Source organism: Hyla sarda, unplaced genomic scaffold (genome assembly GCF_029499605.1).
Source record: "Hyla sarda isolate aHylSar1 unplaced genomic scaffold, aHylSar1.hap1 scaffold_2849, whole genome shotgun sequence".
Lineage (NCBI taxonomy): Eukaryota > Metazoa > Chordata > Amphibia > Anura > Hylidae > Hyla > Hyla sarda.
The window spans coordinates 566-21,213 of NW_026609555.1; the positions used below are offsets into that span (position 1 = coordinate 566).

The window sequence follows — 20,648 nt, forward strand, 5'->3', positions numbered from 1 at the left end:
CTATGCAGATCCTAAGCCCAGTGTCACATGCAAGTAGGAGGAGTAAGAAGGGTTCCTGGCAAATCCGGGTTATGGATTGCATTTAAAAAGGCCCCGTGGGAGTGCAATGGGCCCCTGTCTTGCTGCTTAGCAATAATGGTATGGGTTTAGGTTCTGCTGTGTGTACTGGTGGTTGACTGCCCCCCAGCCCAGAGTGTGCATGGAAAATTGTCTGGCAGCCTCCCTGACAGCAAGCAGTGATAGTGCCCATGAAGGGGACCTTGTTGGGCCCGCCCCTTTCACGGTTATCGCTTCTCGGCCTTTTGGCTAAGATCAAGTGTAGTATCTGTTCTTATCAGTTTAATATCTGATACGTCCCCTATCTGGGGACCATATATTAAATGGATTTTTGAGAACGGGGGCCGATTTCGAAGCTTGCTTCCGTCGCCCTATGCATTGACCCGATATGGCAGTATCTTCGGGTACAGTGCACCACCCCCTTACAGGGTTAAAAAGAAAGATTCCTACTTTCATTGCTACCTGCTTGCTGGCTAGCCAGCTAGCCAGCCCTGTGGGCCTTGCTGCTGCTGCAGCCAAAAAACAAAAGGTGGTGCTGCTGCTGCTTCTGCTGCTTCTGCTTCTGCTTGTGTCTGGCCCCTGTTGGAGCGTCCAGGCACAGGACTTCTGCTGCTGCTGACTAAATGGCCTCCTTAATTGGATCATTTGAGTAGCCAGCACACCTGTGCAGGTAGGGCATGACATGATAGGCAGCTGCCTTGATAGCGGGTGGGTGCTGAATGTTCCTAATTGACAAAATAAGATTAATGCTTATGAAGAAATATAAAATCTCATCCCTTCCCCAATATCGCGCCACACCCCTACCCCTTAATTCCCTGGTTGAACGTGATGGACATATGTCTTTTTTCGACCGTACTAACTATGTAACTATGTAACATAACATGGGGGGGGGGGGTCTCCTGGCTGTTCACACAGGTGTGTCATTGCTGTACATTGACCATGCATTGCTTCTGTGGTATTGCAAAGGCAAAGACAAATGCTTCCAGCCATCCATTGCACTAATGGATTGGTCATCAGCTGGCTGTCTATGTCCCGCATCAATATAGACCAAAGTACAGAGGGTTAGGCTATGCTATTGTGCACCTACCTGATGCATCAGAAGGTGCGAGGCCCTTGCTAAATTCTGTGCACAGACTTTGAGATCTATACTTTAGACTGTATCTAAACCTGCTCCAACATGGACTGACATTCTGGCCTACTTTCAGCCGATGCGACTTGTCTGTCGCTGAACAGTCGCTTTTTATGTATTCAGCACCTATGTATAATGTTGTAAAAATGCTCTAGAAGCTAAAGTCGCAGAAATGTCACACATATTTGGCCTGCAACTTTCTGTGCGACAAATTCAGACAGGAAAAATCAGTATAAATCCTTAGAAAATTATCCCCCAGTGTCTCCATCTGCTGGCGGTATTGAATAAGCATTGCTGCACTGATGGGGTATGCATTAGACGAAAAAAAAGAAGAAAAAGAAGAATAATACGCCCAGAAAAGAGGCGAAAAGGAGAAAAACGTAAAAAAACGTGAAAAAAAAGTAAGAGGAAGAGAAGGGAAAAAAAGGTGGAAATGGGTTTAAAAGTGATTTCGGCGGAGAAATATATATATATATATATATATATATATATATATATATATATACGCGCACACACACACATATATATAAACGTATTCTCCGTTGAGATATTGCAGCCGCTGCTGTGTCCAGGCCCAGGAGCCTTAGCACTGTGCTGTGATGTCACTCAATACCACTGACATCACTAGGTGTAAACAACATCTCTCCTTTGCTGTGTATGTGACTATGGAGCTGTTTGGTGATGTCGTCTATTATGGCCTTCATAGAAGCAACAGGAGATTGTTGCATCCATCTAGAACCCTCAGAACTACAGTGCTATGATGTCACTCACTTCCACAGGCCTTGCAGAGTGTAAACAACAACAACCCAGCTTTGTTGTGTATGTAACCATAGGGATTTGTGATGTCACCTAGAACCTTCACAGCAGCGACAGCTTTATGAGGAGCATCAGCACTGCTCTGCCTGAGCAGAACCATCACCGCCATAGGTTGTCAAATAACCCGGATTTAACCCACACAGGTAAGTCCAATGGGGTGCAGGCATGTCCTCTATGCTTACAGCTTCCCGTGGGTGTTGGTTTGATACCGTTTGGGGACAGCCAAGGAGGCATCTGCAGGCAACAAAGGTAGGTGTGTGCTTGTGTGTGTGTTTCCTATGCAGATCCTAAGCCCAGTGTCACATGCAAGTAGGAGGAGTAAGAAGGGTTCCTGGCAAATCCGGGTTATGGATTGCATTTAAAAAGGCCCCGTGGGAGTGCAATGGGCCCCTGTCTTGCTGCTTAGCAATAATGGTATGGGTTTAGGTTCTGCTGTGTGTACTGGTGGTTGACTGCCCCCCAGCCCAGAGTGTGCATGGAAAATTGTCTGGCAGCCTCCCTGACAGCAAGCAGTGATAGTGCCCATGAAGGGGACCTTGTTGGGCCCGCCCCTTTCACGGTTATCGCTTCTCGGCCTTTTGGCTAAGATCAAGTGTAGTATCTGTTCTTATCAGTTTAATATCTGATACGTCCCCTATCTGGGGACCATATATTAAATGGATTTTTGAGAACGGGGGCCGATTTCGAAGCTTGCTTCCGTCGCCCTATGCATTGACCCGATATGGCAGTATCTTCGGGTACAGTGCACCACCCCCTTACAGGGTTAAAAAGAAAGATTCCTACTTTCATTGCTACCTGCTTGCTGGCTAGCCAGCTAGCCAGCCCTGTGGGCCTTGCTGCTGCTGCAGCCAAAAAACAAAAGGTGGTGCTGCTGCTGCTTCTGCTGCTTCTGCTTCTGCTTGTGTCTGGCCCCTGTTGGAGCGTCCAGGCACAGGACTTCTGCTGCTGCTGACTAAATGGCCTCCTTAATTGGATCATTTGAGTAGCCAGCACACCTGTGCAGGTAGGGCATGACATGATAGGCAGCTGCCTTGATAGCGGGTGGGTGCTGAATGTTCCTAATTGACAAAATAAGATTAATGCTTATGAAGAAATATAAAATCTCATCCCTTCCCCAATATCGCGCCACACCCCTACCCCTTAATTCCCTGGTTGAACGTGATGGACATATGTCTTTTTTCGACCGTACTAACTATGTAACTATGTAACATAACATGGGGGGGGGGGGGTCTCCTGGCTGTTCACACAGGTGTGTCATTGCTGTACATTGACCATGCATTGCTTCTGTGGTATTGCAAAGGCAAAGACAAATGCTTCCAGCCATCCATTGCACTAAGGATTGGTCATCAGCTGGCTGTCTATGTCCCGCATCAATATAGACCAAAGTACAGAGGGTTAGGCTATGCTATTGTGCACCTACCTGATGCATCAGAAGGTGCGAGGCCCTTGCTAAATTCTGTGCACAGACTTTGAGATCTATACTTTAGACTGTATCTAAACCTGCTCCAACATGGACTGACATTCTGGCCTACTTTCAGCCGATGCGACTTGTCTGTCGCTGAACAGTCGCTTTTTATGTATTCAGCACCTATGTATAATGTTGTAAAAATGCTCTAGAAGCTAAAGTCGCAGAAATGTCACACATATTTGGCCTGCAACTTTCTGTGCGACAAATTCAGACAGGAAAAATCAGTATAAATCCTTAGAAAATTATCCCCCAGTGTCTCCATCTGCTGGCGGTATTGAATAAGCATTGCTGCACTGATGGGGTATGCATTAGACGAAAAAAAAGAAGAAAAAGAAGAATAATACGCCCAGAAAAGAGGCGAAAAGGAGAAAAACGTAAAAAAACGTGAAAAAAAAGTAAGAGGAAGAGAAGGGAAAAAAAGGTGGAAATGGGTTTAAAAGTGATTTCGGCGGAGAAATATATATATATATATATATATATATATATATATATATATATATACGCGCACACACACACATATATATAAACGTATTCTCCGTTGAGATATTGCAGCCGCTGCTGTGTCCAGGCCCAGGAGCCTTAGCACTGTGCTGTGATGTCACTCAATACCACTGACATCACTAGGTGTAAACAACATCTCTCCTTTGCTGTGTATGTGACTATGGAGCTGTTTGGTGATGTCGTCTATTATGGCCTTCATAGAAGCAACAGGAGATTGTTGCATCCATCTAGAACCCTCAGAACTACAGTGCTATGATGTCACTCACTTCCACAGGCCTTGCAGAGTGTAAACAACAACAACCCAGCTTTGTTGTGTATGTAACCATAGGGATTTGTGATGTCACCTAGAACCTTCACAGCAGCGACAGCTTTATGAGGAGCATCAGCACTGCTCTGCCTGAGCAGAACCATCACCGCCATAGGTTGTCAAATAACCCGGATTTAACCCACACAGGTAAGTCCAATGGGGTGCAGGCATGTCCTCTATGCTTACAGCTTCCCGTGGGTGTTGGTTTGATACCGTTTGGGGACAGCCAAGGAGGCATCTGCAGGCAACAAAGGTAGGTGTGTGCTTGTGTGTGTGTTTCCTATGCAGATCCTAAGCCCAGTGTCACATGCAAGTAGGAGGAGTAAGAAGGGTTCCTGGCAAATCCGGGTTATGGATTGCATTTAAAAAGGCCCCGTGGGAGTGCAATGGGCCCCTGTCTTGCTGCTTAGCAATAATGGTATGGGTTTAGGTTCTGCTGTGTGTACTGGTGGTTGACTGCCCCCCAGCCCAGAGTGTGCATGGAAAATTGTCTGGCAGCCTCCCTGACAGCAAGCAGTGATAGTGCCCATGAAGGGGACCTTGTTGGGCCCGCCCCTTTCACGGTTATCGCTTCTCGGCCTTTTGGCTAAGATCAAGTGTAGTATCTGTTCTTATCAGTTTAATATCTGATACGTCCCCTATCTGGGGACCATATATTAAATGGATTTTTGAGAACGGGGGCCGATTTCGAAGCTTGCTTCCGTCGCCCTATGCATTGACCCGATATGGCAGTATCTTCGGGTACAGTGCACCACCCCCTTACAGGGTTAAAAAGAAAGATTCCTACTTTCATTGCTACCTGCTTGCTGGCTAGCCAGCTAGCCAGCCCTGTGGGCCTTGCTGCTGCTGCAGCCAAAAAACAAAAGGTGGTGCTGCTGCTGCTTCTGCTGCTTCTGCTTCTGCTTGTGTCTGGCCCCTGTTGGAGCGTCCAGGCACAGGACTTCTGCTGCTGCTGACTAAATGGCCTCCTTAATTGGATCATTTGAGTAGCCAGCACACCTGTGCAGGTAGGGCATGACATGATAGGCAGCTGCCTTGATAGCGGGTGGGTGCTGAATGTTCCTAATTGACAAAATAAGATTAATGCTTATGAAGAAATATAAAATCTCATCCCTTCCCCAATATCGCGCCACACCCCTACCCCTTAATTCCCTGGTTGAACGTGATGGACATATGTCTTTTTTCGACCGTACTAACTATGTAACTATGTAACATAACATGGGGGGGGGGGGTCTCCTGGCTGTTCACACAGGTGTGTCATTGCTGTACATTGACCATGCATTGCTTCTGTGGTATTGCAAAGGCAAAGACAAATGCTTCCAGCCATCCATTGCACTAATGGATTGGTCATCAGCTGGCTGTCTATGTCCCGCATCAATATAGACCAAAGTACAGAGGGTTAGGCTATGCTATTGTGCACCTACCTGATGCATCAGAAGGTGCGAGGCCCTTGCTAAATTCTGTGCACAGACTTTGAGATCTATACTTTAGACTGTATCTAAACCTGCTCCAACATGGACTGACATTCTGGCCTACTTTCAGCCGATGCGACTTGTCTGTCGCTGAACAGTCGCTTTTTATGTATTCAGCACCTATGTATAATGTTGTAAAAATGCTCTAGAAGCTAAAGTCGCAGAAATGTCACACATATTTGGCCTGCAACTTTCTGTGCGACAAATTCAGACAGGAAAAATCAGTATAAATCCTTAGAAAATTATCCCCCAGTGTCTCCATCTGCTGGCGGTATTGAATAAGCATTGCTGCACTGATGGGGTATGCATTAGACGAAAAAAAAGAAGAAAAAGAAGAATAATACGCCCAGAAAAGAGGCGAAAAGGAGAAAAACGTAAAAAAACGTGAAAAAAAAGTAAGAGGAAGAGAAGGGAAAAAAAGGTGGAAATGGGTTTAAAAGTGATTTCGGCGGAGAAATATATATATATATATATATATATATATATATATATATATATATATACGCGCACACACACACATATATATAAACGTATTCTCCGTTGAGATATTGCAGCCGCTGCTGTGTCCAGGCCCAGGAGCCTTAGCACTGTGCTGTGATGTCACTCAATACCACTGACATCACTAGGTGTAAACAACATCTCTCCTTTGCTGTGTATGTGACTATGGAGCTGTTTGGTGATGTCGTCTATTATGGCCTTCATAGAAGCAACAGGAGATTGTTGCATCCATCTAGAACCCTCAGAACTACAGTGCTATGATGTCACTCACTTCCACAGGCCTTGCAGAGTGTAAACAACAACAACCCAGCTTTGTTGTGTATGTAACCATAGGGATTTGTGATGTCACCTAGAACCTTCACAGCAGCGACAGCTTTATGAGGAGCATCAGCACTGCTCTGCCTGAGCAGAACCATCACCGCCATAGGTTGTCAAATAACCCGGATTTAACCCACACAGGTAAGTCCAATGGGGTGCAGGCATGTCCTCTATGCTTACAGCTTCCCGTGGGTGTTGGTTTGATACCGTTTGGGGACAGCCAAGGAGGCATCTGCAGGCAACAAAGGTAGGTGTGTGCTTGTGTGTGTGTTTCCTATGCAGATCCTAAGCCCAGTGTCACATGCAAGTAGGAGGAGTAAGAAGGGTTCCTGGCAAATCCGGGTTATGGATTGCATTTAAAAAGGCCCCGTGGGAGTGCAATGGGCCCCTGTCTTGCTGCTTAGCAATAATGGTATGGGTTTAGGTTCTGCTGTGTGTACTGGTGGTTGACTGCCCCCCAGCCCAGAGTGTGCATGGAAAATTGTCTGGCAGCCTCCCTGACAGCAAGCAGTGATAGTGCCCATGAAGGGGACCTTGTTGGGCCCGCCCCTTTCACGGTTATCGCTTCTCGGCCTTTTGGCTAAGATCAAGTGTAGTATCTGTTCTTATCAGTTTAATATCTGATACGTCCCCTATCTGGGGACCATATATTAAATGGATTTTTGAGAACGGGGGCCGATTTCGAAGCTTGCTTCCGTCGCCCTATGCATTGACCCGATATGGCAGTATCTTCGGGTACAGTGCACCACCCCCTTACAGGGTTAAAAAGAAAGATTCCTACTTTCATTGCTACCTGCTTGCTGGCTAGCCAGCTAGCCAGCCCTGTGGGCCTTGCTGCTGCTGCAGCCAAAAAACAAAAGGTGGTGCTGCTGCTGCTTCTGCTGCTTCTGCTTCTGCTTGTGTCTGGCCCCTGTTGGAGCGTCCAGGCACAGGACTTCTGCTGCTGCTGACTAAATGGCCTCCTTAATTGGATCATTTGAGTAGCCAGCACACCTGTGCAGGTAGGGCATGACATGATAGGCAGCTGCCTTGATAGCGGGTGGGTGCTGAATGTTCCTAATTGACAAAATAAGATTAATGCTTATGAAGAAATATAAAATCTCATCCCTTCCCCAATATCGCGCCACACCCCTACCCCTTAATTCCCTGGTTGAACGTGATGGACATATGTCTTTTTTCGACCGTACTAACTATGTAACTATGTAACATAACATGGGGGGGGGGGGGTCTCCTGGCTGTTCACACAGGTGTGTCATTGCTGTACATTGACCATGCATTGCTTCTGTGGTATTGCAAAGGCAAAGACAAATGCTTCCAGCCATCCATTGCACTAATGGATTGGTCATCAGCTGGCTGTCTATGTCCCGCATCAATATAGACCAAAGTACAGAGGGTTAGGCTATGCTATTGTGCACCTACCTGATGCATCAGAAGGTGCGAGGCCCTTGCTAAATTCTGTGCACAGACTTTGAGATCTATACTTTAGACTGTATCTAAACCTGCTCCAACATGGACTGACATTCTGGCCTACTTTCAGCCGATGCGACTTGTCTGTCGCTGAACAGTCGCTTTTTATGTATTCAGCACCTATGTATAATGTTGTAAAAATGCTCTAGAAGCTAAAGTCGCAGAAATGTCACACATATTTGGCCTGCAACTTTCTGTGCGACAAATTCAGACAGGAAAAATCAGTATAAATCCTTAGAAAATTATCCCCCAGTGTCTCCATCTGCTGGCGGTATTGAATAAGCATTGCTGCACTGATGGGGTATGCATTAGACGAAAAAAAAGAAGAAAAAGAAGAATAATACGCCCAGAAAAGAGGCGAAAAGGAGAAAAACGTAAAAAAACGTGAAAAAAAAGTAAGAGGAAGAGAAGGGAAAAAAAGGTGGAAATGGGTTTAAAAGTGATTTCGGCGGAGAAATATATATATATATATATATATATATATATATATATATATATACGCGCACACACACACATATATATAAACGTATTCTCCGTTGAGATATTGCAGCCGCTGCTGTGTCCAGGCCCAGGAGCCTTAGCACTGTGCTGTGATGTCACTCAATACCACTGACATCACTAGGTGTAAACAACATCTCTCCTTTGCTGTGTATGTGACTATGGAGCTGTTTGGTGATGTCGTCTATTATGGCCTTCATAGAAGCAACAGGAGATTGTTGCATCCATCTAGAACCCTCAGAACTACAGTGCTATGATGTCACTCACTTCCACAGGCCTTGCAGAGTGTAAACAACAACAACCCAGCTTTGTTGTGTATGTAACCATAGGGATTTGTGATGTCACCTAGAACCTTCACAGCAGCGACAGCTTTATGAGGAGCATCAGCACTGCTCTGCCTGAGCAGAACCATCACCGCCATAGGTTGTCAAATAACCCGGATTTAACCCACACAGGTAAGTCCAATGGGGTGCAGGCATGTCCTCTATGCTTACAGCTTCCCGTGGGTGTTGGTTTGATACCGTTTGGGGACAGCCAAGGAGGCATCTGCAGGCAACAAAGGTAGGTGTGTGCTTGTGTGTGTGTTTCCTATGCAGATCCTAAGCCCAGTGTCACATGCAAGTAGGAGGAGTAAGAAGGGTTCCTGGCAAATCCGGGTTATGGATTGCATTTAAAAAGGCCCCGTGGGAGTGCAATGGGCCCCTGTCTTGCTGCTTAGCAATAATGGTATGGGTTTAGGTTCTGCTGTGTGTACTGGTGGTTGACTGCCCCCCAGCCCAGAGTGTGCATGGAAAATTGTCTGGCAGCCTCCCTGACAGCAAGCAGTGATAGTGCCCATGAAGGGGACCTTGTTGGGCCCGCCCCTTTCACGGTTATCGCTTCTCGGCCTTTTGGCTAAGATCAAGTGTAGTATCTGTTCTTATCAGTTTAATATCTGATACGTCCCCTATCTGGGGACCATATATTAAATGGATTTTTGAGAACGGGGGCCGATTTCGAAGCTTGCTTCCGTCGCCCTATGCATTGACCCGATATGGCAGTATCTTCGGGTACAGTGCACCACCCCCTTACAGGGTTAAAAAGAAAGATTCCTACTTTCATTGCTACCTGCTTGCTGGCTAGCCAGCTAGCCAGCCCTGTGGGCCTTGCTGCTGCTGCAGCCAAAAAACAAAAGGTGGTGCTGCTGCTGCTTCTGCTGCTTCTGCTTCTGCTTGTGTCTGGCCCCTGTTGGAGCGTCCAGGCACAGGACTTCTGCTGCTGCTGACTAAATGGCCTCCTTAATTGGATCATTTGAGTAGCCAGCACACCTGTGCAGGTAGGGCATGACATGATAGGCAGCTGCCTTGATAGCGGGTGGGTGCTGAATGTTCCTAATTGACAAAATAAGATTAATGCTTATGAAGAAATATAAAATCTCATCCCTTCCCCAATATCGCGCCACACCCCTACCCCTTAATTCCCTGGTTGAACGTGATGGACATATGTCTTTTTTCGACCGTACTAACTATGTAACTATGTAACATAACATGGGGGGGGGGGGGTCTCCTGGCTGTTCACACAGGTGTGTCATTGCTGTACATTGACCATGCATTGCTTCTGTGGTATTGCAAAGGCAAAGACAAATGCTTCCAGCCATCCATTGCACTAATGGATTGGTCATCAGCTGGCTGTCTATGTCCCGCATCAATATAGACCAAAGTACAGAGGGTTAGGCTATGCTATTGTGCACCTACCTGATGCATCAGAAGGTGCGAGGCCCTTGCTAAATTCTGTGCACAGACTTTGAGATCTATACTTTAGACTGTATCTAAACCTGCTCCAACATGGACTGACATTCTGGCCTACTTTCAGCCGATGCGACTTGTCTGTCGCTGAACAGTCGCTTTTTATGTATTCAGCACCTATGTATAATGTTGTAAAAATGCTCTAGAAGCTAAAGTCGCAGAAATGTCACACATATTTGGCCTGCAACTTTCTGTGCGACAAATTCAGACAGGAAAAATCAGTATAAATCCTTAGAAAATTATCCCCCAGTGTCTCCATCTGCTGGCGGTATTGAATAAGCATTGCTGCACTGATGGGGTATGCATTAGACAAAAAAAAAGAAGAAAAAGAAGAATAATACGCCCAGAAAAGAGGCGAAAAGGAGAAAAACGTAAAAAAACGTGAAAAAAAAGTAAGAGGAAGAGAAGGGAAAAAAAGGTGGAAATGGGTTTAAAAGTGATTTCGGCGGAGAAATATATATATATATATATATATATATATATATATATATATATATACGCGCACACACACACATATATATAAACGTATTCTCCGTTGAGATATTGCAGCCGCTGCTGTGTCCAGGCCCAGGAGCCTTAGCACTGTGCTGTGATGTCACTCAATACCACTGACATCACTAGGTGTAAACAACATCTCTCCTTTGCTGTGTATGTGACTATGGAGCTGTTTGGTGATGTCGTCTATTATGGCCTTCATAGAAGCAACAGGAGATTGTTGCATCCATCTAGAACCCTCAGAACTACAGTGCTATGATGTCACTCACTTCCACAGGCCTTGCAGAGTGTAAACAACAACAACCCAGCTTTGTTGTGTATGTAACCATAGGGATTTGTGATGTCACCTAGAACCTTCACAGCAGCGACAGCTTTATGAGGAGCATCAGCACTGCTCTGCCTGAGCAGAACCATCACCGCCATAGGTTGTCAAATAACCCGGATTTAACCCACACAGGTAAGTCCAATGGGGTGCAGGCATGTCCTCTATGCTTACAGCTTCCCGTGGGTGTTGGTTTGATACCGTTTGGGGACAGCCAAGGAGGCATCTGCAGGCAACAAAGGTAGGTGTGTGCTTGTGTGTGTGTTTCCTATGCAGATCCTAAGCCCAGTGTCACATGCAAGTAGGAGGAGTAAGAAGGGTTCCTGGCAAATCCGGGTTATGGATTGCATTTAAAAAGGCCCCGTGGGAGTGCAATGGGCCCCTGTCTTGCTGCTTAGCAATAATGGTATGGGTTTAGGTTCTGCTGTGTGTACTGGTGGTTGACTGCCCCCCAGCCCAGAGTGTGCATGGAAAATTGTCTGGCAGCCTCCCTGACAGCAAGCAGTGATAGTGCCCATGAAGGGGACCTTGTTGGGCCCGCCCCTTTCACGGTTATCGCTTCTCGGCCTTTTGGCTAAGATCAAGTGTAGTATCTGTTCTTATCAGTTTAATATCTGATACGTCCCCTATCTGGGGACCATATATTAAATGGATTTTTGAGAACGGGGGCCGATTTCGAAGCTTGCTTCCGTCGCCCTATGCATTGACCCGATATGGCAGTATCTTCGGGTACAGTGCACCACCCCCTTACAGGGTTAAAAAGAAAGATTCCTACTTTCATTGCTACCTGCTTGCTGGCTAGCCAGCTAGCCAGCCCTGTGGGCCTTGCTGCTGCTGCAGCCAAAAAACAAAAGGTGGTGCTGCTGCTGCTTCTGCTGCTTCTGCTTCTGCTTGTGTCTGGCCCCTGTTGGAGCGTCCAGGCACAGGACTTCTGCTGCTGCTGACTAAATGGCCTCCTTAATTGGATCATTTGAGTAGCCAGCACACCTGTGCAGGTAGGGCATGACATGATAGGCAGCTGCCTTGATAGCGGGTGGGTGCTGAATGTTCCTAATTGACAAAATAAGATTAATGCTTATGAAGAAATATAAAATCTCATCCCTTCCCCAATATCGCGCCACACCCCTACCCCTTAATTCCCTGGTTGAACGTGATGGACATATGTCTTTTTTCGACCGTACTAACTATGTAACTATGTAACATAACATGGGGGGGGGGGGGTCTCCTGGCTGTTCACACAGGTGTGTCATTGCTGTACATTGACCATGCATTGCTTCTGTGGTATTGCAAAGGCAAAGACAAATGCTTCCAGCCATCCATTGCACTAATGGATTGGTCATCAGCTGGCTGTCTATGTCCCGCATCAATATAGACCAAAGTACAGAGGGTTAGGCTATGCTATTGTGCACCTACCTGATGCATCAGAAGGTGCGAGGCCCTTGCTAAATTCTGTGCACAGACTTTGAGATCTATACTTTAGACTGTATCTAAACCTGCTCCAACATGGACTGACATTCTGGCCTACTTTCAGCCGATGCGACTTGTCTGTCGCTGAACAGTCGCTTTTTATGTATTCAGCACCTATGTATAATGTTGTAAAAATGCTCTAGAAGCTAAAGTCGCAGAAATGTCACACATATTTGGCCTGCAACTTTCTGTGCGACAAATTCAGACAGGAAAAATCAGTATAAATCCTTAGAAAATTATCCCCCAGTGTCTCCATCTGCTGGCGGTATTGAATAAGCATTGCTGCACTGATGGGGTATGCATTAGACGAAAAAAAAGAAGAAAAAGAAGAATAATACGCCCAGAAAAGAGGCGAAAAGGAGAAAAACGTAAAAAAACGTGAAAAAAAAGTAAGAGGAAGAGAAGGGAAAAAAAGGTGGAAATGGGTTTAAAAGTGATTTCGGCGGAGAAATATATATATATATATATATATATATATATATATATATATATACGCGCACACACACACATATATATAAACGTATTCTCCGTTGAGATATTGCAGCCGCTGCTGTGTCCAGGCCCAGGAGCCTTAGCACTGTGCTGTGATGTCACTCAATACCACTGACATCACTAGGTGTAAACAACATCTCTCCTTTGCTGTGTATGTGACTATGGAGCTGTTTGGTGATGTCGTCTATTATGGCCTTCATAGAAGCAACAGGAGATTGTTGCATCCATCTAGAACCCTCAGAACTACAGTGCTATGATGTCACTCACTTCCACAGGCCTTGCAGAGTGTAAACAACAACAACCCAGCTTTGTTGTGTATGTAACCATAGGGATTTGTGATGTCACCTAGAACCTTCACAGCAGCGACAGCTTTATGAGGAGCATCAGCACTGCTCTGCCTGAGCAGAACCATCACCGCCATAGGTTGTCAAATAACCCGGATTTAACCCACACAGGTAAGTCCAATGGGGTGCAGGCATGTCCTCTATGCTTACAGCTTCCCGTGGGTGTTGGTTTGATACCGTTTGGGGACAGCCAAGGAGGCATCTGCAGGCAACAAAGGTAGGTGTGTGCTTGTGTGTGTGTTTCCTATGCAGATCCTAAGCCCAGTGTCACATGCAAGTAGGAGGAGTAAGAAGGGTTCCTGGCAAATCCGGGTTATGGATTGCATTTAAAAAGGCCCCGTGGGAGTGCAATGGGCCCCTGTCTTGCTGCTTAGCAATAATGGTATGGGTTTAGGTTCTGCTGTGTGTACTGGTGGTTGACTGCCCCCCAGCCCAGAGTGTGCATGGAAAATTGTCTGGCAGCCTCCCTGACAGCAAGCAGTGATAGTGCCCATGAAGGGGACCTTGTTGGGCCCGCCCCTTTCACGGTTATCGCTTCTCGGCCTTTTGGCTAAGATCAAGTGTAGTATCTGTTCTTATCAGTTTAATATCTGATACGTCCCCTATCTGGGGACCATATATTAAATGGATTTTTGAGAACGGGGGCCGATTTCGAAGCTTGCTTCCGTCGCCCTATGCATTGACCCGATATGGCAGTATCTTCGGGTACAGTGCACCACCCCCTTACAGGGTTAAAAAGAAAGATTCCTACTTTCATTGCTACCTGCTTGCTGGCTAGCCAGCTAGCCAGCCCTGTGGGCCTTGCTGCTGCTGCAGCCAAAAAACAAAAGGTGGTGCTGCTGCTGCTTCTGCTGCTTCTGCTTCTGCTTGTGTCTGGCCCCTGTTGGAGCGTCCAGGCACAGGACTTCTGCTGCTGCTGACTAAATGGCCTCCTTAATTGGATCATTTGAGTAGCCAGCACACCTGTGCAGGTAGGGCATGACATGATAGGCAGCTGCCTTGATAGCGGGTGGGTGCTGAATGTTCCTAATTGACAAAATAAGATTAATGCTTATGAAGAAATATAAAATCTCATCCCTTCCCCAATATCGCGCCACACCCCTACCCCTTAATTCCCTGGTTGAACGTGATGGACATATGTCTTTTTTCGACCGTACTAACTATGTAACTATGTAACATAACATGGGGGGGGGGGGTCTCCTGGCTGTTCACACAGGTGTGTCATTGCTGTACATTGACCATGCATTGCTTCTGTGGTATTGCAAAGGCAAAGACAAATGCTTCCAGCCATCCATTGCACTAATGGATTGGTCATCAGCTGGCTGTCTATGTCCCGCATCAATATAGACCAAAGTACAGAGGGTTAGGCTATGCTATTGTGCACCTACCTGATGCATCAGAAGGTGCGAGGCCCTTGCTAAATTCTGTGCACAGACTTTGAGATCTATACTTTAGACTGTATCTAAACCTGCTCCAACATGGACTGACATTCTGGCCTACTTTCAGCCGATGCGACTTGTCTGTCGCTGAACAGTCGCTTTTTATGTATTCAGCACCTATGTATAATGTTGTAAAAATGCTCTAGAAGCTAAAGTCGCAGAAATGTCACACATATTTGGCCTGCAACTTTCTGTGCGACAAATTCAGACAGGAAAAATCAGTATAAATCCTTAGAAAATTATCCCCCAGTGTCTCCATCTGCTGGCGGTATTGAATAAGCATTGCTGCACTGATGGGGTATGCATTAGACGAAAAAAAAGAAGAAAAAGAAGAATAATACGCCCAGAAAAGAGGCGAAAAGGAGAAAAACGTAAAAAAACGTGAAAAAAAAGTAAGAGGAAGAGAAGGGAAAAAAAGGTGGAAATGGGTTTAAAAGTGATTTCGGCGGAGAAATATATATATATATATATATATATATATATATACGCGCACACACACACATATATATAAACGTATTCTCCGTTGAGATATTGCAGCCGCTGCTGTGTCCAGGCCCAGGAGCCTTAGCACTGTGCTGTGATGTCACTCAATACCACTGACATCACTAGGTGTAAACAACATCTCTCCTTTGCTGTGTATGTGACTATGGAGCTGTTTGGTGATGTCGTCTATTATGGCCTTCATAGAAGCAACAGGAGATTGTTGCATCCATCTAGAACCCTCAGAACTACAGTGCTATGATGTCACTCACTTCCACAGGCCTTGCAGAGTGTAAACAACAACAACCCAGCTTTGTTGTGTATGTAACCATAGGGATTTGTGATGTCACCTAGAACCTTCACAGCAGCGACAGCTTTATGAGGAGCATCAGCACTGCTCTGCCTGAGCAGAACCATCACCGCCATAGGTTGTCAAATAACCCGGATTTAACCCACACAGGTAAGTCCAATGGGGTGCAGGCATGTCCTCTATGCTTACAGCTTCCCGTGGGTGTTGGTTTGATACCGTTTGGGGACAGCCAAGGAGGCATCTGCAGGCAACAAAGGTAGGTGTGTGCTTGTGTGTGTGTTTCCTATGCAGATCCTAAGCCCAGTGTCACATGCAAGTAGGAGGAGTAAGAAGGGTTCCTGGCAAATCCGGGTTATGGATTGCATTTAAAAAGGCCCCGTGGGAGTGCAATGGGCCCCTGTCTTGCTGCTTAGCAATAATGGTATGGGTTTAGGTTCTGCTGTGTGTACTGGTGGTTGACTGCCCCCCAGCCCAGAGTGTGCATGGAAAATTGTCTGGCAGCCTCCCTGACAGCAAGCAGTGATAGTGCCCATGAAGGGGACCTTGTTGGGCCCGCCCCTTTCACGGTTATCGCTTCTCGGCCTTTTGGCTAAGATCAAGTGTAGTATCTGTTCTTATCAGTTTAATATCTGATACGTCCCCTATCTGGGGACCATATATTAAATGGATTTTTGAGAACGGGGGCCGATTTCGAAGCTTGCTTCCGTCGCCCTATGCATTGACCCGATATGGCAGTATCTTCGGGTACAGTGCACCACCCCCTTACAGGGTTAAAAAGAAAGATTCCTACTTTCATTGCTACCTGCTTGCTGGCTAGCCAGCTAGCCAGCCCTGTGGGCCTTGCTGCTGCTGCAGCCAAAAAACAAAAGGTGGTGCTGCTGCTGCTTCTGCTGCTTCTGCTTCTGCTTGTGTCTGGCCCCTGTTGGAGCGTCCAGGCACAGGACTTCTGCTGCTGCTGACTAAATGGCCTCCTTAATTGGATCATTTGAGTAGCCAGCACACCTGTGCAGGTAGGGCATGACATGATAGGCAGCTGCCTTGATAGCGGGTGGGTGCTGAATGTTCCTAATTGACAAAATAAGATTAATGCTTATGAAGAAATATAAAATCTCATCCCTTCCCCAATATCGCGCCACACCCCTACCCCTTAATTCCCTGGTTGAACGTGATGGACATATGTCTTTTTTCGACCGTACTAACTATGTAACTATGTAACATAACATGGGGGGGGGGGGGTCTCCTGGCTGTTCACACAGGTGTGTCATTGCTGTACATTGACCATGCATTGCTTCTGTGGTATTGCAAAGGCAAAGACAAATGCTTCCAGCCATCCATTGCACTAATGGATTGGTCATCAGCTGGCTGTCTATGTCCCGCATCAATATAGACCAAAGTACAGAGGGTTAGGCTATGCTATTGTGCACCTACCTGATGCATCAGAAGGTGCGAGGCCCTTGCTAAATTCTGTGCACAGACTTTGAGATCTATACTTTAGACTGTATCTAAACCTGCTCCAACATGGACTGACATTCTGGCCTACTTTCAGCCGATGCGACTTGTCTGTCGCTGAACAGTCGCTTTTTATGTATTCAGCACCTATGTATAATGTTGTAAAAATGCTCTAGAAGCTAAAGTCGCAGAAATGTCACACATATTTGGCCTGCAACTTTCTGTGCGACAAATTCAGACAGGAAAAATCAGTATAAATCCTTAGAAAATTATCCCCCAGTGTCTCCATCTGCTGGCGGTATTGAATAAGCATTGCTGCACTGATGGGGTATGCATTAGACGAAAAAAAAGAAGAAAAAGAAGAATAATACGCCCAGAAAAGAGGCGAAAAGGAGAAAAACGTAAAAAAACGTGAAAAAAAAGTAAGAGGAAGAGAAGGGAAAAAAAGGTGGAAATGGGTTTAAAAGTGATTTCGGCGGAGAAATATATATATATATATATATATATATATATATATATATATATATATATATACGCGCACACACACACATATATATAAACGTATTCTCCGTTGAGATATTGCAGCCGCTGCTGTGTCCAGGCCCAGGAGCCTTAGCACTGTGCTGTGGTGTCACTCAATACCACTGACATCACTAGGTGTAAACAACATCTCTCCTTTGCTGTGTATGTGACTATGGAGCTGTTTGGTGATGTCGTCTATTATGGCCTTCATAGAAGCAACAGGAGATTGTTGCATCCATCTAGAACCCTCAGAACTACAGTGCTATGATGTCACTCACTTCCACAGGCCTTGCAGAGTGTAAACAACAACAACCCAGCTTTGTTGTGTATGTAACCATAGGGATTTGTGATGTCACCTAGAACCTTCACAGCAGCGACAGCTTTATGAGGAGCATCAGCACTGCTCTGCCTGAGCAGAACCATCACCGCCATAGGTTGTCAAATAACCCGGATTTAACCCACACAGGTAAGTCCAATGGGGTGCAGGCATGTCCTCTATGCTTACAGCTTCCCGTGGGTGTTGGTTTGATACCGTTTGGGGACAGCCAAGGAGGCATCTGCAGGCAACAAAGGTAGGTGTGTGCTTGTGTGTGTGTTTCCTATGCAGATCCTAAGCCCAGTGTCACATGCAAGTAGGAGGAGTAAGAAGGGTTCCTGGCAAATCCGGGTTATGGATTGCATTTAAAAAGGCCCCGTGGGAGTGCAATGGGCCCCTGTCTTGCTGCTTAGCAATAATGGTATGGGTTTAGGTTCTGCTGTGTGTACTGGTGGTTGACTGCCCCCCAGCCCAGAGTGTGCATGGAAAATTGTCTGGCAGCCTCCCTGACAGCAAGCAGTGATAGTGCCCATGAAGGGGACCTTGTTGGGCCCGCCCCTTTCACGGTTATCGCTTCTCGGCCTTTTGGCTAAGATCAAGTGTAGTATCTGTTCTTATCAGTTTAATATCTGATACGTCCCCTATCTGGGGACCATATATTAAATGGATTTTTGAGAACGGGGGCCGATTTCGAAGCTTGCTTCCGTCGCCCTATGCATTGACCCGATATGGCAGTATCTTCGGGTACAGTGCACCACCCCCTTACAGGGTTAAAAAGAAAGATTCCTACTTTCATTGCTACCTGCTTGCTGGCTAGCCAGCTAGCCAGCCCTGTGGGCCTTGCTGCTGCTGCAGCCAAAAAACAAAAGGTGGTGCTGCTGCTGCTTCTGCTGCTTCTGCTTCTGCTTGTGTCTGGCCCCTGTTGGAGCGTCCAGGCACAGGACTTCTGCTGCTGCTGACTAAATGGCCTCCTTAATTGGATCATTTGAGTAGCCAGCACACCTGTGCAGGTAGGGCATGACATGATAGGCAGCTGCCTTGATAGCGGGTGGGTGCTGAATGTTCCTAATTGACAAAATAAGATTAATGCTTATGAAGAAATATAAAATCTCATCCCTTCCCCAATATCGCGCCACACCCCTACCCCTTAATTCCCTGGTTGAACGTGATGGACATATGTCTTTTTTCGACCGTACTAACTATGTAACTATGTAACATAACATGGGGGGGGGGGGTCTCCTGGCTGTTCACACAGGTGTGTCATTGCTGTACATTGACCATGCATTGCTTCTGTGGTATTGCAAAGGCAAAGACAAATGCTTCCAGCCATCCATTGCACTAATGGATTGGTCATCAGCTGGCTGTCTATGTCCCGCATCAATATAGACCAAAGTACAGAGGGTTAGGCTATGCTATTGTGCACCTACCTGATGCATCAGAAGGTGCGAGGCCCTTGCTAAATTCTGTGCACAGACTTTGAGATCTATACTTTAGACTGTATCTAAACCTGCTCCAACATGGACTGACATTCTGGCCTACTTTCAGCCGATGCGACTTGTCTGTCGCTGAACAGTCGCTTTTTATGTATTCAGCACCTATGTATAATGTTGTAAAAATGCTCTAGAAGCTAAAGTCGCAGAAATGTCACACATATTTGGCCTGCAACTTTCTGTGCGACAAATTCAGACAGGAAAAATCAGTATAAATCCTTAGAAAATTATCCCCCAGTGTCTCCATCTGCTGGCGGTATTGAATAAGCATTGCTGCACTGATGGGGTATGCATTAGACGAAAAAAAAGAAGAAAAAGAAGAATAATACGCCCAGAAAAGAGGCGAAAAGGAGAAAAACGTAAAAAAACGTGAAAAAAAAGTAAGAGGAAGAGAAGGGAAAAAAAGGTGGAAATGGGTTTAAAAGTGATTTCGGCGGAGAAATATATATATATATATATATATATATATATATATATATATATACGCGCACACACACACATATATATAAACGTATTCTCCGTTGAGATATTGCAGCCGCTGCTGTGTCCAGGCCCAGGAGCCTTAGCACTGTGCTGTGATGTCACTCAATACCACTGACATCACTAGGTGTAAACAACATCTCTCCTTTGCTGTGTATGTGACTATGGAGCTGTTTGGTGATGTCGTCTATTATGGCCTTCATAGAAGCAACAGGAGATTGTTGCATCCATCTAGAACCCTCAGAACTACAGTGCTATGATGTCACTCACTTCCACAGGCCTTGCAGAGTGTAAACAACAACAACCCAGCTTTGTTGTGTATGTAACCATAGGGATTTGTGATGTCACCTAGAACCTTCACAGCAGCGACAGCTTTATGAGGAGCATCAGCACTGCTCTGCCTGAGCAGAACCATCACCGCCATAGGTTGTCAAATAACCCGGATTTAACCCACACAGGTAAGTCCAATGGGGTGCAGGCATGTCCTCTATGCTTACAGCTTCCCGTGGGTGTTGGTTTGATACCGTTTGGGGACAGCCAAGGAGGCATCTGCAGGCAACAAAGGTAGGTGTGTGCTTGTGTGTGTGTTTCCTATGCAGATCCTAAGCCCAGTGTCACATGCAAGTAGGAGGAGTAAGAAGGGTTCCTGGCAAATCCGGGTTATGGATTGCATTTAAAAAGGCCCCGTGGGAGTGCAATGGGCCCCTGTCTTGCTGCTTAGCAATAA

The 20,648-nt window shown here is 46.1% G+C and overlaps 9 non-coding genes across 9 annotated transcripts; all 9 read left to right on the forward strand.

Moving 5' to 3' along the window:
* The first annotated feature begins 286 nt into the window (after nt 1–286).
* On the forward strand, nt 287–477 carry LOC130326438 (U2 spliceosomal RNA). The gene has a single exon (XR_008871037.1). It is a non-coding gene; the product is annotated as a U2 spliceosomal RNA (small nuclear RNA).
* Nucleotides 478–2,564: 2,087 nt separating this feature from the next.
* Nucleotides 2,565–2,755, forward strand: LOC130326448 (U2 spliceosomal RNA). Its single transcript, XR_008871046.1, has one exon. It is a non-coding gene; the product is annotated as a U2 spliceosomal RNA (small nuclear RNA).
* Nucleotides 2,756–4,844: 2,089 nt separating this feature from the next.
* LOC130326449 (U2 spliceosomal RNA) lies at nt 4,845–5,035 on the forward strand. Its single transcript, XR_008871047.1, has one exon. It is a non-coding gene; the product is annotated as a U2 spliceosomal RNA (small nuclear RNA).
* Nucleotides 5,036–7,126: 2,091 nt separating this feature from the next.
* On the forward strand, nt 7,127–7,317 carry LOC130326451 (U2 spliceosomal RNA). The gene has a single exon (XR_008871048.1). It is a non-coding gene; the product is annotated as a U2 spliceosomal RNA (small nuclear RNA).
* Nucleotides 7,318–9,405: 2,088 nt separating this feature from the next.
* LOC130326452 (U2 spliceosomal RNA) lies at nt 9,406–9,596 on the forward strand. The gene has a single exon (XR_008871049.1). It is a non-coding gene; the product is annotated as a U2 spliceosomal RNA (small nuclear RNA).
* A 2,090-nt stretch (nt 9,597–11,686) lies between these two features.
* LOC130326439 (U2 spliceosomal RNA) lies at nt 11,687–11,877 on the forward strand. Its single transcript, XR_008871038.1, has one exon. It is a non-coding gene; the product is annotated as a U2 spliceosomal RNA (small nuclear RNA).
* A 2,088-nt stretch (nt 11,878–13,965) lies between these two features.
* LOC130326440 (U2 spliceosomal RNA) lies at nt 13,966–14,156 on the forward strand. The gene has a single exon (XR_008871039.1). It is a non-coding gene; the product is annotated as a U2 spliceosomal RNA (small nuclear RNA).
* Nucleotides 14,157–16,233: 2,077 nt separating this feature from the next.
* Nucleotides 16,234–16,424, forward strand: LOC130326441 (U2 spliceosomal RNA). Its single transcript, XR_008871040.1, has one exon. It is a non-coding gene; the product is annotated as a U2 spliceosomal RNA (small nuclear RNA).
* Nucleotides 16,425–18,520: 2,096 nt separating this feature from the next.
* Nucleotides 18,521–18,711, forward strand: LOC130326442 (U2 spliceosomal RNA). The gene has a single exon (XR_008871041.1). It is a non-coding gene; the product is annotated as a U2 spliceosomal RNA (small nuclear RNA).
* Nucleotides 18,712–20,648: the final 1,937 nt, after the last annotated feature.